We start from the raw sequence: 17,761 nt of genomic DNA on the forward strand, positions 1-17,761 counted from the left end.
TCTACACAAAGTCGCAATGACCCATCATGCTTCTTCTGGAATAAAACAGGCGCCCCATAAGGTGCCTTCGAAGGTCTGATAAATCCATACTCCAGAAGTCCATCAAGTTGCTTGCGTAGCTCAGCTAGTTCCGGAGGACTCATCCTATATGGCCCCTTTGCAGGAGGCTTGGCACCAGGTATTAGTTCGATTTGATGATCAATCAACCTACGTGGCGGTAGGGTCTTCGGAAGCTCATCCGGCATAACATCATCAAATTCAGTCAAAACCTATTTTACCAATGGGGGAGTTGAACTATGGTCCTGATCATCAGGTTCAACTCGCAAGGTAGCAAGAAACGTTTGCTCACCTTTCTTCAACCCTTTCTTCAGCTGAAAGGCTGAGATCATCTTTCCCCCTTCTTTACCTGTAGAGAGAGGAATGGAGCTTGGACTTTCACCTAGCAAGTCCAAAGTGTTGGCAAATGGCATCGGAACGACCCTGTTCTGTCGTAGAAAGTCCATCCCAATGATAACTCGGAACTCATCGAGTGGAACTGCGAGAAGATCTAGCTTACCCTTCCATGGACCTATCTTGATGGCCACGGACTTGGCCGACCCTTGTATATGAGTGGCCTTGGAGTTAACAGCTTTCATACGGCTTGAATCCTTTTCGAGCCGGATATTGAGGCGCTTCGCCTCTGCAGGGGCAATGAAGCTATGTGTAGCTCCCGTATCAACCATTGCCTAGGTGGTCTTACCACCAATCTCCACATCAACATACATGAGACCCTTACGTTGACGAATCATCTTAGTCTCAGAGGTCTGTTTCATTGCATTCAACAGATGCATAGCTCCCATATGAGAAGATTCATCCTCATCTTTCTCACTTGAACTCTCGTGACTAGGGTCACTCTGGGAAGCTAACAGTGCATTCAACTTGCTTCTCTGTGGGCAATTGAACGTCTTATGAGGACCACCACACAAGTAACACTGAATCTTGTTGCGGTGATTGTTGGACTGGGTACCGATGTTCTTCGAAGGGGAGGAATCCCGGTGGGATCTCCTGCTTGGACTGTGTCTAGATCCTCCATTTTTACCTTTGGAAGACCCATGGGTGCGTTCACTCTGCGAAGAGTACCCTTTCGACTGATTGGATACTTTCTTTCTATTCCCATCCACGGGGGAATAATCCGTCAACCGCTCAGCTGCGGCTATGGCAGTCGTGAGTTCTTGCACACGTTGCCTCTGTAGTTCTGTCTGAACCCAAGGCTTAAGCCCTTCTGTAAACGAGAACAACTTGTCTTTCTCTGACATATCACAGATATCAAGCATCAATGCGGAAAATTGCTTAACGTATTCGTGCACGGTACCAGTATGTTGGAGTTGCCTCAACTTCCTGCGGGCAATGAACTCCACATTCTCGGGTAGGAACTGATTCTTCAGCTCCCTTTTGAAGTCTTCCCATGTATCGATGGAGCATTGGCCACTCTCCATCTCAGTGTACTTTGTTCGCCACCATAGCTTAGCATCACCTGCAAGATACATAGAAGCAGTTGTTACTTTTACCTCTTCTAAATCCGGTCGAGCTGCACGGAAGTACTGTTCCATGTCAAACAGGAAATTCTCGAGCTCTTTCGCATCGCGTGCACCACTAAAGGCGCGTGGCTCGGGGACTCGCAAGCGCGAGGGAGGAGCATCACTACCGGTAGGCCGCTCGTTACCAACGGCTCTTACCAGGAGACCTACCTTAGTAGTGAGCTCCGTGATCTGTTCCTGTAAAGTCGTTATGGATCCTCGGGTATCTTCCTCGAGGTCAGTCATTCTGGCTCGGATCTTTCCTCCAGCGTGTTCTGTCGATCATCCAATTGCGCAATACCATCAACTATCCCGGATAGCATACCTACCTTTTCCTCTAATACCTCAATGCGTTCTTTGTTTGTACGTGGTGCTGGTGTGTTTGGAGCGGGTAGATCCGCGGTACTAGTAGTTCCTCTTACTATCATTCGCGTGAACCAAATGGAATCTCGGGGGAATAGCTAGGGGGAATACCAACTGTGCTTAAACAACTGCTGCTCTGATACCAACTGTCACGGTCCTATTCTTTCGAAGCGAGGTCGTGCGGCGCAAGGGGTCAAATCCACTTGCAAGCCTGTAAAATGATCGTACACCACACACACGTAGCTAGCAAACAAGTAAACGAGGCAACACGAGGCAAAGTCCGGAGGCAACTTTGTTGATATAATATTGATTACATGGTGCAACGCGTTACAAAAGTAATAGATGCGTTACAAGCAATTGATGATCCTATGACACGTGGGACTTCCAAGGAGCTGGGCTTCAAGGGTTTCAACAACGTGGGTGTAGGCCGGGGATTGGGATAGCACTGACACCTTTCCTACCAAGTGTATGCTAAGTCTTTACTAGATTTCCAGAAGGGAACATCAAAAGTAGAGGCCGGTCATACTCCCTTATTACGAAAATGCCACTAAACTAACAAGGATGCCCTGGCACGGGGGCTGACATGGCTTCATAACGAGCCTTACATAGTATTACATGGGTGTTCCCGGGTGACTCCGGGGCGAGACACACCTAAACTCTAGGTGTCAGAGTACATGGCCGTTACACATGGGCCATCAAAATTCGGTTTCTAAAATTTGTGGGCTTTGGCCCGTCAAATTCTCTTGTCAAAATTTTCAGTTTTCACATAGTGCAAAGCAATTTAATCCTCTTGCCCAACCCATTTTGGAAGAGTTTTCGGATGTCATTCCTGAAGATTTACCACCAGGTCTTCCACCTTAGTGAGCTATTCAACATCACATAGATTTCATTTCGGGAGCCATAATTTCAAACAAGGCCGCTTATCAAATGAATCCTACCGAGTTCGTGGAATTGCAAAAGCAAGTGGAGAAATTATTGGAGCAAGGTTTGATTAGAGAAATCATGAGCCCTTGTGCCGTACCAGCTCTTCTTGTGCCAAAGAAAGACGGAACGTGGCATATGTGTGTGGATAGCAGAGCAGTGAATAAAGTAACCATTAAGTATTGCTTTCTGATACTGTGACTTGATGACTTGTTCGATCAACTTTTTGGTGCCATGATCTTCTCAAAAATGATTTATGAAGCAGATATCACCAAATCAGAATGAGAAAAGGAGATGAGTGGAAAACAGCATTCAAAACGCAAGATGGACTGTATGAATGGACGGTGATGCCATTTGGTTTACCAAATGCACCAAGCACTTTCATGCGACTGATGAATCACATATTCCAGCCTTTTAGTGTTAAGTTTGGTTGTATACTTCGATGACATTTTGTTATGTAGCAAGGATGAAGCCCAACACATGGAGCATCTTTGAACAGTGTTTCTAGTTCTTCGAGAACAAAAATTGTTCGTCAATCTCAAGAAATACGACTTCTTCACAAACACCCTTACTTTTTTAGGATTTGTTGTTTCTAAAGAGGGTATAAAAGCAGACCCAAACAAGCTTGACCTCATCATCAGCTGGCCTATCCCAAATTCTATTCGGGATGTTCGAAGCTTTCATGGACTAGCTTCATTTTATCGGCGTTTTATCTAAAGGTTTAGCACAATTGTTTCACCCATAATGGAGAGCAATAAGGGAAGTAATTTTCAATGTACAATGGAAGCACACAAAGGATTTGAACTACTAAAAAAGAAGATGACAGATGCTCCAGTATTTGTCCTACCAGATTTTTCAAAAGTATTTGATGTCGATTGCGATGCCCCAAATGTTGGTATTGGGGCTGTTTTGAGTCAAGAAGGGAAGCCTATCGCTTTCTTTAGTGAGAAGCTTAATCAATCAAGGTTTCGGTACTCAACTTACGATAAAGAGTTTTATGTGTTAGTTCGTGGCTTGAACCATTGGGGTCACTACCTTCTACCGAAGGAGATTGTTCTATTCTCTGATCACGAAGCTTTGAAGTACATCAATGGGCAGCACAATCTTAATTCGCCCCATGCTCGATGGGTTGAATTTTTACAAGCCTATACTTTCACATCAAGCGTAAATCTGGAAAACAAAATCGGGTTGCTGATGCGTTGAGTCGTCACTACTCCCTTCTCTACTCTTTGCAAGTAGAGATATTGGTCTTTTAAATTTTGAAGGAACAATACAAGAACAATGGTTACTTCAGTCCCATTTGGCAATCTTCAAATCAATTTCTCATACAAGATTGCTATCTCTTTTGGGAAAACAAGTTGTGCATTCCGGAAGGTTCCCTCCGTGTCACAATCATAAAAGAAGCCCATGAGGGAGGATTGGCTGGGCATTTTGGCAGGGATAAGACGCTTGCACTTGTTCGAGAAAAATTCTATTGGCCCTGAATGGATCGAGATATAGCAAGGCATGTGAAACGTTGTCGCATTTGTCATATTGCAAAGAGCCATGGTCAAAACACTGGTTTATACACTCCTCTACCCTTACCAAAAGCCCCATGGGAAGATGTTAGTTTGGGCTTTGTTCTAGGCCTACCAAGAACACAACAAAAAAGATTCGATTATGGTGGTTGTAGATCGTTTCTCCAAAATGTTTTGTGTCTTGTGCTAGGACTATAGCTGCATCACATGTTGCTGAATTATGCTTCCATGAGATAGTCAAGCTCCATGGAATTCCAAGGACCGAGATCCTAAGTTTATGAGCCTTTTTTGGCGGAGTTTGCTTACAATAGGTCTACTAGTCAGACTACTGGAATAAGTCTATTTGAACTGGTTTATAGCAAGAATCCTCACAGTCCCTCTGGACTTAGCTCCACTCTCTACATCACACAAATTCAGCAGTGATGCCGAGGCCCATGCAAAATACATAAAGAAGCTACATGAGGAGGTTAGGTTGCGTATTTTGAAGCAAGCCACTGTCCATCAGAAACGTGCTAACAAGAATCACAAATACAAAAGTATTAAAGAAGGCAATCTGGTATGGATATATCTCAGCAAAGAACGTTTCCCCCCTGGTCGTCATGGCAAACTAAAGGCTGAGCTGATGGTCCTTTTAAAGTTATCCAGTGCATTAGTGTCAACCTATAAGTTATAGATCAAGCTTCCAGGTGAGTATGGTGTGTCGGCAACCCTCAATATATCTGACCATTCTCCTTAACATAAAGATGAAGATAGTGGAAACTCAGAGACGAGTTTGAACGCAGCTGGAAGCGTATGATGCAGGAGCTTGTGTGCATGCCTGACCCAATTATGTGCATGCGAAACCATGTGGGTGTACCTCTATAAGTCTAGGGCGATTTTAACAGTTAATTTCTGAATTAAATAAAACAAATCATATATGATTGGAAAGATAATTTTGTCTATTTTCCAACGTATAGAACGGTGCATCATTTGGATTTCCCTAGAGAAAGTTATGGTCATTTTGCTAGAGGGTGTCTGGGTGACTGGAATCCGCGAAAATCAACATTTTGCTATCTTTTGATTTTCGGTCCAGCACATTTTATTGTAAGTTAATTTTTGTAGGTTTTAATGTTTTGAGTCTTGATTAGTGCCTATTAAGTTTGCTTGTTAGATTACTTGGTCCTTAAGAATTTTATTGGAACTATAAGAGTTTTTATAGCTAAGGGCTGTTCTATGTATCTATTTAACTCCATAACTTTTTAATTGATGGTTGGAATGAATTTTGAGCCTTAAGCTTCTGAAGAACAGTTTCTTCATTTCTATAGTTCTGCCCGAATCATTTGCCTTCATCAGCTCTTATCTGATGGTGGTCAGCTGTATGTGTTTTCTATCCTAGTTTAGTGCTTGTTTTTCTCTTCTCTTTTTTCCTTCATCTCTCTTTCCGGCATCAACAAGTTCAGTCTTCTTACGTTCTCCAACTTCCTAAAGAAGGCTCCTCTGAATTTGTAATCTTATTTGGGATATTGAATATACAAGTAGTACACCATGGTACCATTTAATTATATTCCTTCAATTTCTATTTTTCTTCTTTTACAATTGATACTCTTTTACACCGAATCCTGAGAATAGGGAGTCCCAAGAATAAGAAGAAGCTCAAAAGTGGTAGTAGAAGTAGAGATCAAAGCAGGTGCATGAAAGAGGGAAAAAGACCGAAATAAGGTATCTGTTGATCTAATGTGGTTTTTTTAATTATCTATGTGCATGTTTGGGTTGATCACCTTAGGTGGAACTTCAGGTTCTCATGAATCTGTTTTGTTGTTTGGTTTGTGAAGCTATTGAATTTGTTCTAAGTTTAGTTGATTATGAGTTGATGTACCTTTCAACAAAAAAACATGACTTGATGTTTATGAATTAGACTTGGTTACTTACAAAAATTAGAGAGAGTATCTTGCAAGAACCTTTCATTTGTGAAAGAGCTCGCTAGTGGCAACCTGATATAACTTGAGAGGATCCAGCGCTGACATCTCACAGGATGGTAGCAGGCTCAGCCCCCTCTTGGTTGGAAACGTTTACTTAGGATCAGAGGTGAAGGAAGCACCAAATTTGCAGATGTGGATGTATTCCTTTCCAATTTTGTTTTGCATTTAATATTGGAAGGCACAACCACTATATTTCCCTTTTAATGCGGGCTCCTTTAAAACTGCCAAGTCCATTTTCCTTTAAGTAACTTTGTTAAAATTATTCAGATTTTTTTATTTGATCTTTCTTATTATATTCATGCATCATCTGGCAAGAGATTCAATCCATGGTGAAAGTCCAGTAGTACGCCCTGCTTTACTCTATCAACCGAGAAAAATGTTCTGTATTATTCTCTAACTATAAAATAAAACAGAATTTAGTTCACGTTGTCTTAGAAAATAATGTTCATTCTTTGCTTTACAGTTGTTCCTATGTTCCTATTTTGCAGGTTTCTTGTTGAACACCCGGAATACATAACAGCAGGAGTGACGATGGTACAATTTTCATTTCAAATCCCTAAGCCATTACAAGAAAATTATGTGAGAAAGTACCCTGCATGTGTACAACCTTCATATGATGCTACTGAACTTTCCAAAGGTATTTAAAATAAATTATGAAATTATAAAGAGCCTATTGAAAATGAGGGGGATTCAGTAGAAATCCCTTTATTGTGGCCCAATCAAACAAAACTTTCTTAGGGTTCTGAAGTTTTAGAACTTCCACATTTGAGCTGGAACTCATGGTGTGCTGTGATTAGGGCCTAGAAAGTTATTTCTAGGACCCTAATTGCAGAGACTATAAGGTTGAATAACACATAAAATCCCTTAAATAGACATAATATATTGATAGTCCATAATTATTATTATTTTTGAATAAATTGTAAATATTCTGACTAATTATGGTTATTTATGTGTGATAGACCAAAGTCGTGATAGTAAAAAGGATGAACCAAGATAATTAAAGATGCGTATTACAATTCAAGACTCAAGACAAAATCAAGGACCGAATACCAAAGTCAATGGGCCCATAGGAACCACTATGCGGTGACATCGACAAACTTTTTCTCGAGATTGGTGTAATGTTGAGGCGGCATGATTTGTAATGTAGCAAGTTAGGGTCCAGAGTCCTTGTAAAACACGAAAATGTTCCAAATTCTAAAGGAACCCTAATCAAGCCTCTATATATAAGAGACCAGGCTAGAGTCAAATCATCTTATCTCCTCCAAGATAATCTTCTCTAGTTTTTTTTTTTTTTCTATTTTTTAGTTTTTAGATTTTTAGGTTTACTTTATGTTCAAGCTTCGTAAAGAAAATGAGTACTCTGCCAGTTTCAAGTCAAGATTAATAAAGGATCATCATTTTTCTTCCCTCTTCTCTTTTCTTTTTATTTTTATTATTCTTTCTATGATCTATGGCTAGACCTTCATAAGAGAGGTCAATGAAGCCTAAGCAAGATCATCTTAGATAATTATTTGTTTTAATCTGAAATCGTCTTGACTCTTTTACACTAAATAATTTAAAGGAGTCTGATTGGTAAATTGATGCTTTTTTAAGAAATAAGAATAGCCACCTAGATTAGGTATAAGAACTAAAAATAATTCTAAATGGATCTGGATTGGTTCACGGATAAGAGAAATGAGTAAGGGGTCAGATTACGGGTTTCAGAAAGTGTTAGGCACTGAACTTGCCCGATTAGATGTTCGGTCTCTACTACGATCAAAAATTATTCTATGGTCAACATATAAAGACTAAATGTCAAACTAAGATCCAATTATCATCAATCTATATTGAATTTAACAAATGAATCTTACAGTTAAGATTCTCCAATTAGTACGTGATTTCTCGAATTTTGTAAAAAGGGAAAAACTTTGAAAAAGCCCAAACCATATTATGCGTTCTTGAGTTCATATGGCAATATTGTTCAATTAAAAATCCATATGATCAAATACTTACCAAATTAGATAAAATATAAATTTATGAAAAATTTTCAAATTAAAAAAATTATGAATGTGAAAATTTTAAACCAGCAGTTTATGAAGTTTCTAAATTAGGAATGTGAAATTTCTCAAATTAGAAATTTGTAAATATGATGAGTTCCCAAATTAGAAATTTATAAAAATAATTTTTATAAAATAAAAAATTACCAATATGACGAGTTTCGATTTAGAAATTTGCAAAATAGGAATTTCCTAAAATAAAAAGGTTTCGAAAGAACGCAAAATTTTCGAATTAGAAAATCACAAATTTCTATGAACATGAAATTTCTAAATAGGAGAATGCAAACTTCTGAATTGACAAATCACAAAAAAGAAATTTCTCAATTAGATATTTATGAATATGAATTTTTCCAAAACAGAAAATTATGAATTTTTCCAAAATAGAAAATTTCAAAAGAGTAATCATGAATATGAAATCTTTCAAATTAGGAAATTATGAGCATATGATAACTTAACAGATTGCAAAATTCAATATCTCACAAAATTACCACATCGACAAGATATGAACATACATGGAAATTATGTTGATAAAAATAAATACCATGTAAAATGATCAACTCAAGAAAATATGAACATATGTGAATCTCAAAATTGGAAAAAATCAATAGCGTGTGAAATTATCAAATCTAAAAAATATGAATACACATGCATAGATCTTAGAACTAGAAAAAATCGACAACATGTAAAACCATAAAGTCAGGGAAATATGAACATGCATAGATCTCAAAATCGGCAAAATCTACACCATATAAAATTACTAAATCAAGGAAATATGAACATGTATATGGGATTCATAAATCGGAAAACTTGAGATCGTATAAAACCACCAAGTCAGAAAAAAATGAGCGCGTATATGGGATGGTTCTCAAGCTAACAAAAATATAAATATGAAAGAAAAATTCAAATTACGATAATCACTAAAAATTCCAAAATAAACAATCTTGATGCATGTAGTTCCATCACAATAATCATGGATGTGAAAAATAAAGCATGAATTCTCTAATCCTACTAAAATGAGATACAAAAAGAGATTATTGAAAAACGAAAGAAATAGGAAAAATAAGAGAAACAAAAAAATCCTCAAACAAACTACGTGGTGATTCTAAATAAAACGGCCATTGAAGAAATGAAAACTAGAGATGATAAAAAACAAACACAAAAAATAAATTAAATAACTAACTTACCTTTACAACGGAGAGGTGGTTGGGTGTTATTCCTTCAGGCCTGATTCAAAATAGCTTGGAGTACTGTATTAAAAGGAGGTATGGATTGAAGGTGGCTGCTGTGAAGGGCATTTCTAAAGAAGAATAAGGGACAATAATGGCTGCGTGGTTCTGTTGGGGCGTTCAAAAGAGGAGAAAAACAAGATGGCTAGAGGTTGTATTGCTGTGGCGTCTCTAAAGGAGAGAAAGAGATGGTTGGAGGCCGTACTGTGGCATTTCTACAGGAGAGAAAGAGATTAATGATGTTGGGTTGCGATAAAATGAAGAGTAAGGGAGGTAATGGGAGGTTAATGAAGGGCTAAAATGGTGAGTCTATGTGTTGGTTTAAATGGCATAAAAAAAAATAGCACTACTATCGAATGTAAATACACATTAAATCTTCCTCTACAATTCTCACAAGTTCTTGAGGAGTATTAGTCGTGTTTTCCATAACGTAAAGCCATCTGAGAAGGAACCCAACTTTGCAATAAAATCAGCTACCCTGTTTGTTTCTCTCCACTGAAATTCAAAGGAGCATTCCTCGAACCATTGGCTTTGCTCTGCAATTTCTAGCAGCACTTCTTCATACTTCCATGAAGTCTTGATTTCCTTCTTAATGCACTTTATAGAGTATAAAGAATCTGAAGAAATCAGAATTCTTTTAACTTCTCTTGCTCTTGCATACTTCAAAGCTTCTGAAATTGCTTGAATATCTATATGAATAATGTCCTCTGCCTCCGTTTTGATCCAGCCAATAAATAGCATCTGCCCATCCGTGTTTCTACCAATGAAACCAAACCCCACCCCCAACATCGACCTCGCACCATCTGTATTGATCTTCACCACGTCCTTTGCTGGCCGAACCCATCTTAGATGTTTCGTAATTGGTTTAACCACATTATAGCAGCAATTCCAATTATTAAAAATCTGGATACTAACTTGATTTGAACCGTCTTCAATATTTGCTCCATCATGCCGATTCTTAATCATCTCTTCTACTTGTTTCAACAACATTTCCTTAGAAGTATTATTTTCAGCAAAGATTTTTTTATTTCTTTCTTTCCAGAAATAATAAACAGTTGCACAAAAGGAAGAATAGAGCATTAACATTATCTCCTCTTCTTGATATCGTACACTTTTGATCACTTGCATTTCCTCCTCTATTCTCTCCACTCTTTCTCTACTTATTCCCAACTTCATCAGACATTGCTTCCAAATCCAGCACGTATAAGAACATTGGAAGAATAGGTGGTCATTAGTCTCTTGATAGCTCCAACACAATACATATCGTGACACCCATTTGAACCCCCTCTTGTTCAGATTTTCTACCGTTGATAATTTTCGATGAATTGCTAGCCAAGTAATAAAAGAAAATCTCGGAGTACAATTTTTATTCCATAATTTTTTTTCCATCCCATAGAAATCATGTCCTTCATTTAACATTGCAAATGCTGATTTCGTGGTGAATTGACCGTTCGATGTTAAGCTCCATATTATTCTGTCCCTCAAGATCGTCTTTGGAATTGCTTTGGAAGATATAATCTCAATAATAGCTTGCATGCGTTCATTGTACGGCCTTGGAAATTCCCACCTTCTATCAATAATAAATTCTCTAATCGCTGCATTCTCATGACTGTCAAATTGGTGTACAACTCAATTACCAATTCTAGAGATAATACTTTCTTCATTTAACCAAAGGTCCCTCCATATATGAATTCCTTCTCCATCACCAACTAAAAAACGCACATGTTTCCGCACAAAATTTCTCTCCCTTAAGATACCTCTCCATGCCCAAGAGGCATTATTTGGAATTTGACATCCCCAAATATCTGTTTCCCCCACATATCTCTTCCTCATCCAATACGCCTAACATGTTTTATTCTCCACCAACCTCCAGAATAATTTTGCCATAGCAATTTATTTACATCCCTTAGACGTCGAATGCCAAGACCTCCTTTATCATAAGATTTACAAACTCTAGCCCAACTAGTTGGATGAATAGAACGATCAAGAGAAGGACCGCCCCACAAGAATTTATTAAGGATATTCTCAATTTTTTTCAAGATACTCACCGGGATGTTAAAAGATGCAGACCAATATACTTGGAAGCTAGATAACACTGATTTAATCAATTCTACTCTTCTCGCATAAGAGAACACATTTGCTTTCCACCCCTCAACCCTCCTAATTGCTCTATCAATCAAAGGTTGACAAAGAGTGTGGGTTAATCTAGACGAGAATAGCGGAAGACCTAGATACTTGATAGGAAGATTACCTTTTGAAAATCCCAATATAGAAAGAATATTATTTTGATTTTTGCATGGTTCACTAAAAATATTTGACTCTTTGATTCATTAACTTGAAGACCAGAGATATTGTAGAATAGATTCAGAACATCTCGAATAGACGAAGCTGAGGAAGTATCATTGTTTGAAAAAATTAGAACATCATCTGCAAAAATCAGATGGGACACTCCCGGGACACCAAAACTACTAGGGATACCCAGTTTATTTGAGATAATATTCTGAGTTAGAATACAGGAAAAAGCATGTGGTTGATTTTAATGGCAGAAAAACAACGAGGAGAGGGTGGCTGAGTTGTTGTGTCTAGGGCGTTCAAGAGGAGAGGGTGGCTGAGTAATATGATGCTGTAACGTGAAGAAGGGTGAGGAAAGTGGAAGAAGAAGATGAGGTCAAGAAGAGGTGGCTGCTCTGGGCTGAAAGGGAGAAGAAAGTCAGTCTTCTTTTTTCTTTCTCCTCTTTTATTCTTTTGTCCTTCGATCTTATTCCTCTTCTTCAGTTTTTATTGCTGTTACTGTATATCTGAGTGGCTGAACGTGAGAGAGACAGGAGGGCATAGAGAAGGAGGACGTGAGAGAGAGGAATGCAGAGAGAGGGAGGACGTAAGAGAGAGAGGAAGGTAGAGAGAGGGAGGACATGAGAGAGAAAGGAGGGCAGAGAGAGGAAGAAGAGCAGCCTAGTAGAGAGATGTCTAGAAGAACATCCTAGCAGAGAGACGTCAAGAAGAGCCTTGAGAGAGAGGAGGTCGTGAGAGAGAGAGGGAGAACGTGGGAAGAGAGGGGTCTAGTAGAGAGACGTGAAGGAGAGCAGCCTAGCAGAGAGAGGAACGTGGGGAAGAAGATGTAGCAGGGAGAGAGATGTGGGGAGCTGTTGGAGAAGAAGATGAGCATCGTTGCTGCTGTAGCAAGAATAGAGGGCGTTCGGCCAGATCTTTTGGAAAGAGAAAACGTCTCTTTATTTTTATAGAAGACAGTTCAACTTATTTTAAGTAGTGATCATTGGATGAAATGTTATTCTCATGATTTTGATAGTTTTATCTTAGATATGTTCAAGTTAAACTATGTTTTATTAGAGACTCAATGTTTTACCTATTATTTCGTCATATTAAAATTCATCACAGGATTTATGATTATTATTTGGATTAACATATTTCATCTTCCTATCCAATAACATTAGCTTTGTTAATTGGATCGAGATAATAAATAAACAAATAAATTAATAAGATGAATAGATTTTGTGGATTTGATATAATTTTTTACATTGTGATTTCTACTCTTGTTTAGCTTAGAATAGTTTTAATTTAGTTTTCTCTAATATTTAAAATCTGATTGTTTTAAGTCAGAAGAAAAATTATGGGATCAACAATGTCTTTGTGGATCAACCCTTGCTTGTCAAGGTTTTTATATATTTTTGTTATATTATTTTTATTGATAATCTACACCGAACATGCTGAATTGGTTTTAGTGATGGATTTGTTAACCATCTACTCATGCATTGTTACTTCTTACTCGGTGTCGTTTCATTTCCTTCATTTGTTTGCATTCATTGGTTTGTTTCCATTAATTCCATGCTCACTTGTGTTGCTAAAAATGAAGGAACCCCATAAAACAATTTTTACAAGAGAATCAAGAATACCTAGCCTTAACTTAATGTCAAAGATTGATGGAAGCACTTAGTTGTTTTAGTAATGTCAAATTACAAGAACAACTTGATCAATAAGAATAGAATGAGAACACATGAAGAATCCACATCTAGCTATATCAAGAAACTGTATGAAAAACACCTAGGACAATATACTTCAATGTTAGTAAAGTTGGACTATTTCTACTTATTATAGTGAAAGAAAATTAGATTCTTATGCTAACATTGTTTGGCCATATGGATAGTTTAATAGTTATCAAAGGCCATGAACATAACATTCTAATTTACTTATATGAGCTCTCAAGGATCTAGACTAGTTCAAGGTCATACCACCTTAGAAAACTCATATCAATCACACATAAAATATTGTCTGGGAAGTAAAGAAGATTGGTAATGAAAGCACAAGAAAACTAGGTCAGCTAGTGCCCCATAAACAATGGTGTGGGGAATTTTCTGTACTTTCTTTTTCCCCAAAGTTTTCTCACTTAAACTTGAACGTAGATGGTTTTAATGATCCAAAAACTTGTCTTTCATGTAGTCGGTCTTGTGTTACTTCCCCAAAGTTTTCACACTTAACACTTTGATTGTTGATAAACTTCTTTTTCCCCAAAGTTTTCATCAAGTCAAACAAATGAGATCTCAAAAAACTTCTTTGTGATTGATATTTGATACATTTAGTTATTGATTCGATTTTGTTCCATCTAAACAGGCAATTAAAATAATTTGCCATTTTGTTGTATTTTTATGATGAGCCCTTGTGCATCCAGGAATTAATCCATTATTGGGAAAAATAATTTTGAAGTTCCAATCTTGTTTCTTTTACTCAGTTATTACATACATGGAGTATTGGGTCAGGCCCAGACTATTTTTTTTTTTTTTTTTTTTTGAGTAGGCAAGGCTAGCCTGGACCCAATTTCAGGTCCATGGGGGCCTGAGTTGACTCGTGTTACATGGTTCGTTGGTTCAAATTTGTGTTCGTGGTTGGTCAATTTAGAATGAACCCAGTTAGTAGGAGTGGGTTGAGATAATTCGTTTCTTGGTTTGCTTGGGTTTCTTAGATAGCTTTACTAGTTTGGTTTGCTTGTGCATATAAGTCAAGTATACAAGTTGTTGAGTGTTGTGTTATCCGCCTCCACTCTCAGGTGTCACATGCCTACGTATTGTATCCCAGTTCAACTCGTGACCCTTATATTCATAGTTGCTCGTGTTCTCCATTAGATCGGTCTTTTTGGGTAAATGATAGTCAACATGATATCATAGCGCTAGGTTTGTAAAGGTTACGGGTTCAAGTCTCCTCTAGGGAATTTTCCACCCTTATGGGTGAGGGGGAGTGTTGAGTGTTGTGTTATCCGCCTCCACTCTCGGGTGTCACGTACTCACGTAACGTGGCCTCGTTCGACCTGTGACCCTCTTATATTCATAGTGCGCCTTCCCCACCAGATTTGTCTTTTGAGGTAAATGGTGTAAGGAATTCAACCTGAAATTCCCAACGTGGTAAGAAACAAAAATTAGAGGAAAGAGATTTCACTATTCTCGAGAAGAAAATACCAAGTGCGGCTACATTCTCAAAAATGACAACCAAGACACAAAAAATCCTAATCACCAAAAACGGCTTCTATATACTGCGCACAGGATTCACAATGTGTTACAAAACGGGCAAAAAAAAATTTTCCCAAGGGCATTGCCCCCTGGAACCCCAGGAGGCTTGTCCATGAGCACTCCGGCTTGGGCCTATCGGCCCAAACCTTCGCTCCATGGACTAAGTCTAAAAAAATTTCCCATAAAAAAATCACGCAACATTATTCGGGTCGGGTCGTCAACCGGATCAAACATAACTAGGCTCCACAAAGTCCAATAAATGGTTGTCAACACAAGTTACAAATACAATTGTTATGTTAATATTTTTTAAGTTCAATATAAATAAATTAATATAATAATTCAAATTCTTAAGATAAATATTGAAAAAAAAAAGATATTAAATTGGTTTGCTGATTCTCGTATATTGGCAGCACTTTGTATATGTAGTACCAGAATGGTAAGTGCAAACCTAAATGAATAATAGATAGTTGGGTGCTTTAGATATATTTCTTTGGGTCTAATTGAAGAAAAATTATATATATTTTTAAATCTAGTAAAATATTTATATAATTTAAAATAAATAAATATTAACATGCTATAACAATGTGCCCTCAATGGACAGTCTAAATGATTGAATAAGTGGTCTTTATTAACTCCGCCATGTTTTTGGTATCTTTTGCATGTCAGATGTCATAGTAGATCTTGTGATGGATGGAAACCATTTTCCTTTTATTCTAGTTATTTTCAACCTTGATCGAAAAGTTGATTCAGTCAACTATCTGCATTAGCACGAACCCGTTTTCAACAATATTTCATCATGGTATGTCTTATCTACTATAGTAATTTTAATTTGATTAAAATTTGGAATGGAACTTAAAATAATTTTTTTCATTCATTAACAATATTTAATATGCAATTATTTTGCATATTGCCTGTGGTGTATCTTTTCACATGGGCATCTTTATAATTATCCTATTTTACTTTGCTCGGAAAGCTGTGTTATTAAAAGGACCCCATCGATCAAATAGAAAGAAAGAGGCCTATATATCTAATGTAAGATCACCATCTAGGATGTTTAGATAATATTTTTGTAAGTTTATGCAACTTTAAATGGATGATTTGCATTTGTGTCCTTGCAATCCTGAATATAAAATAAAAATACTTAAAATAAAATTACAAAATTAACATTTTCTCTTCTTCAAGTTTTCTCATAGTTGTCATTGTCTTTAGTATGCTCAAATGATATTTATTCCCTTTCAAGCATTATTATTGTAAGCATTGTCACGAGTGGTTGGTGTGAGAATCACGAGTAATGTCTCTCTTGTGACATCTAGATGATGTATCCATTCCAATGGATTTATCACACCATTGATACGTTGGACCTAGGTATTGGATTTCATTTGTTGGTTTAGATGAAGTTCAACACCGGCCCATAGTAAGACCTTCTTGATCGACAAGTGGGTCATGTGGCAATCATTTAGGTGAGGCAAACAACTTGGCCATGGGTCCATCCTGTTGGTTGTCATTCTAACTTTCAAAATTACGGGTTTAGTATGTCAAAATACAATTCACCTTCTTGCCTTATCTTGTTGGTTATGAATATTGGAATGAAGTATGCATGGCATGGGCAACAACCCAACTCTTTAAAAAAAAAAAACTTCTCCCACTATATTGAACAGATTGTAATTGTAATATTGACATAATCTATCACTCTTCTTTATATGCTTATTTGTGGACCTAAAAGTTCACCATAGAAGAGTCTCTTATTTACAGAGATTGTGAAGTTTCATCAAGATTTCTAATTTCCAGCATTGTAATGAAGATTAACTGGCTCCTTATTTGGGATCAGTGTCACTCAACCACAGAAGTGCCATTTCTTCATTTTTCTTTGCATTTGTGCTTTCAAGATAGCATTTATATTCATCAAAAAACCTTTTTAAATTAATTAGGTGCTGTTGTAATATCTATTTTTAACAATACCATTTTCTCATCAAGGCCCAAGGGTACTTCAATCCCTTTCTATTTTTCATCTAATGGAAATATAATCTATCTGCCATCCAGGCTTATTGTATTATTGCAAGATAAGATGCATATAAATTTAGATTTTTGGTCTAGCACATTTTATTATAAGTTAATTTTTTGTAGTTTCCAATGTTTTGAGTCTTGATTAGTGCCTATTAAGTTTACTTGTTAGGTTACTTAGTCCTTAAGAATTTTATTGGAATTGTAAGAGTCTTTATAACTAAGGGGTGTTCCATGTATCTATTTAAGTCCATAACTTTGTTACTGATGGTCGGAATGAATTTTGAGCCTTAAGCTTCTGAAGAACAAGTTCTGCATTTCTTTAATTCTGTGTGAATCATTTGCCTTCATCAGCTTTTATCTGATAGTGGTGAGCTGTATGTGTTTTCTATCCAAGTTCAGTGCTTGTTTTTCTCTCTCTTTTTTTTTTTTCATCTCTTTTTCCGGCATCAACAAGTTGAGTCTTCTTAGGTTCTCCAATTTCCTAAAGAAGGCTCTTCTGCACTACGTGAAAAAAGTTCAAATATGACGACAAGATTTATGTTTTCAAGCCATCAAGTTTTTTGTAGTTGAATTCGTGGGCTTTAGGACGAGGCTTTGTTTTTGTTTTTTTCTTAATAGAAAGAAAAAATAAATAAAACCAAATTTGTTAGTGTGGGAGAGCTGA

The 17,761-nt window shown here is 37.2% G+C and overlaps 1 long non-coding RNA gene across 1 annotated transcript; it reads left to right on the forward strand.

Annotated features, from left to right (window-relative positions):
• Positions 1-1,743: 1,743 nt before the first annotated feature.
• LOC147381674 (uncharacterized) lies at positions 1,744-8,538 on the forward strand. The gene is made up of 3 exons (XR_015174436.1): positions 1,744-6,055; positions 6,804-6,952; positions 7,275-8,538. It is a non-coding gene; the product is annotated as an uncharacterized LOC147381674 (long non-coding RNA).
• The last annotated feature ends 9,223 nt before the right edge of the window (positions 8,539-17,761 follow it).

The sequence above is a fragment of the Akebia trifoliata genome, unplaced genomic scaffold (genome assembly GCF_017979445.1).
Source record: "Akebia trifoliata isolate Shusen 1 unplaced genomic scaffold, ASM1797944v1 Contig00306, whole genome shotgun sequence".
NCBI lineage: Eukaryota > Viridiplantae > Streptophyta > Magnoliopsida > Ranunculales > Lardizabalaceae > Akebia > Akebia trifoliata.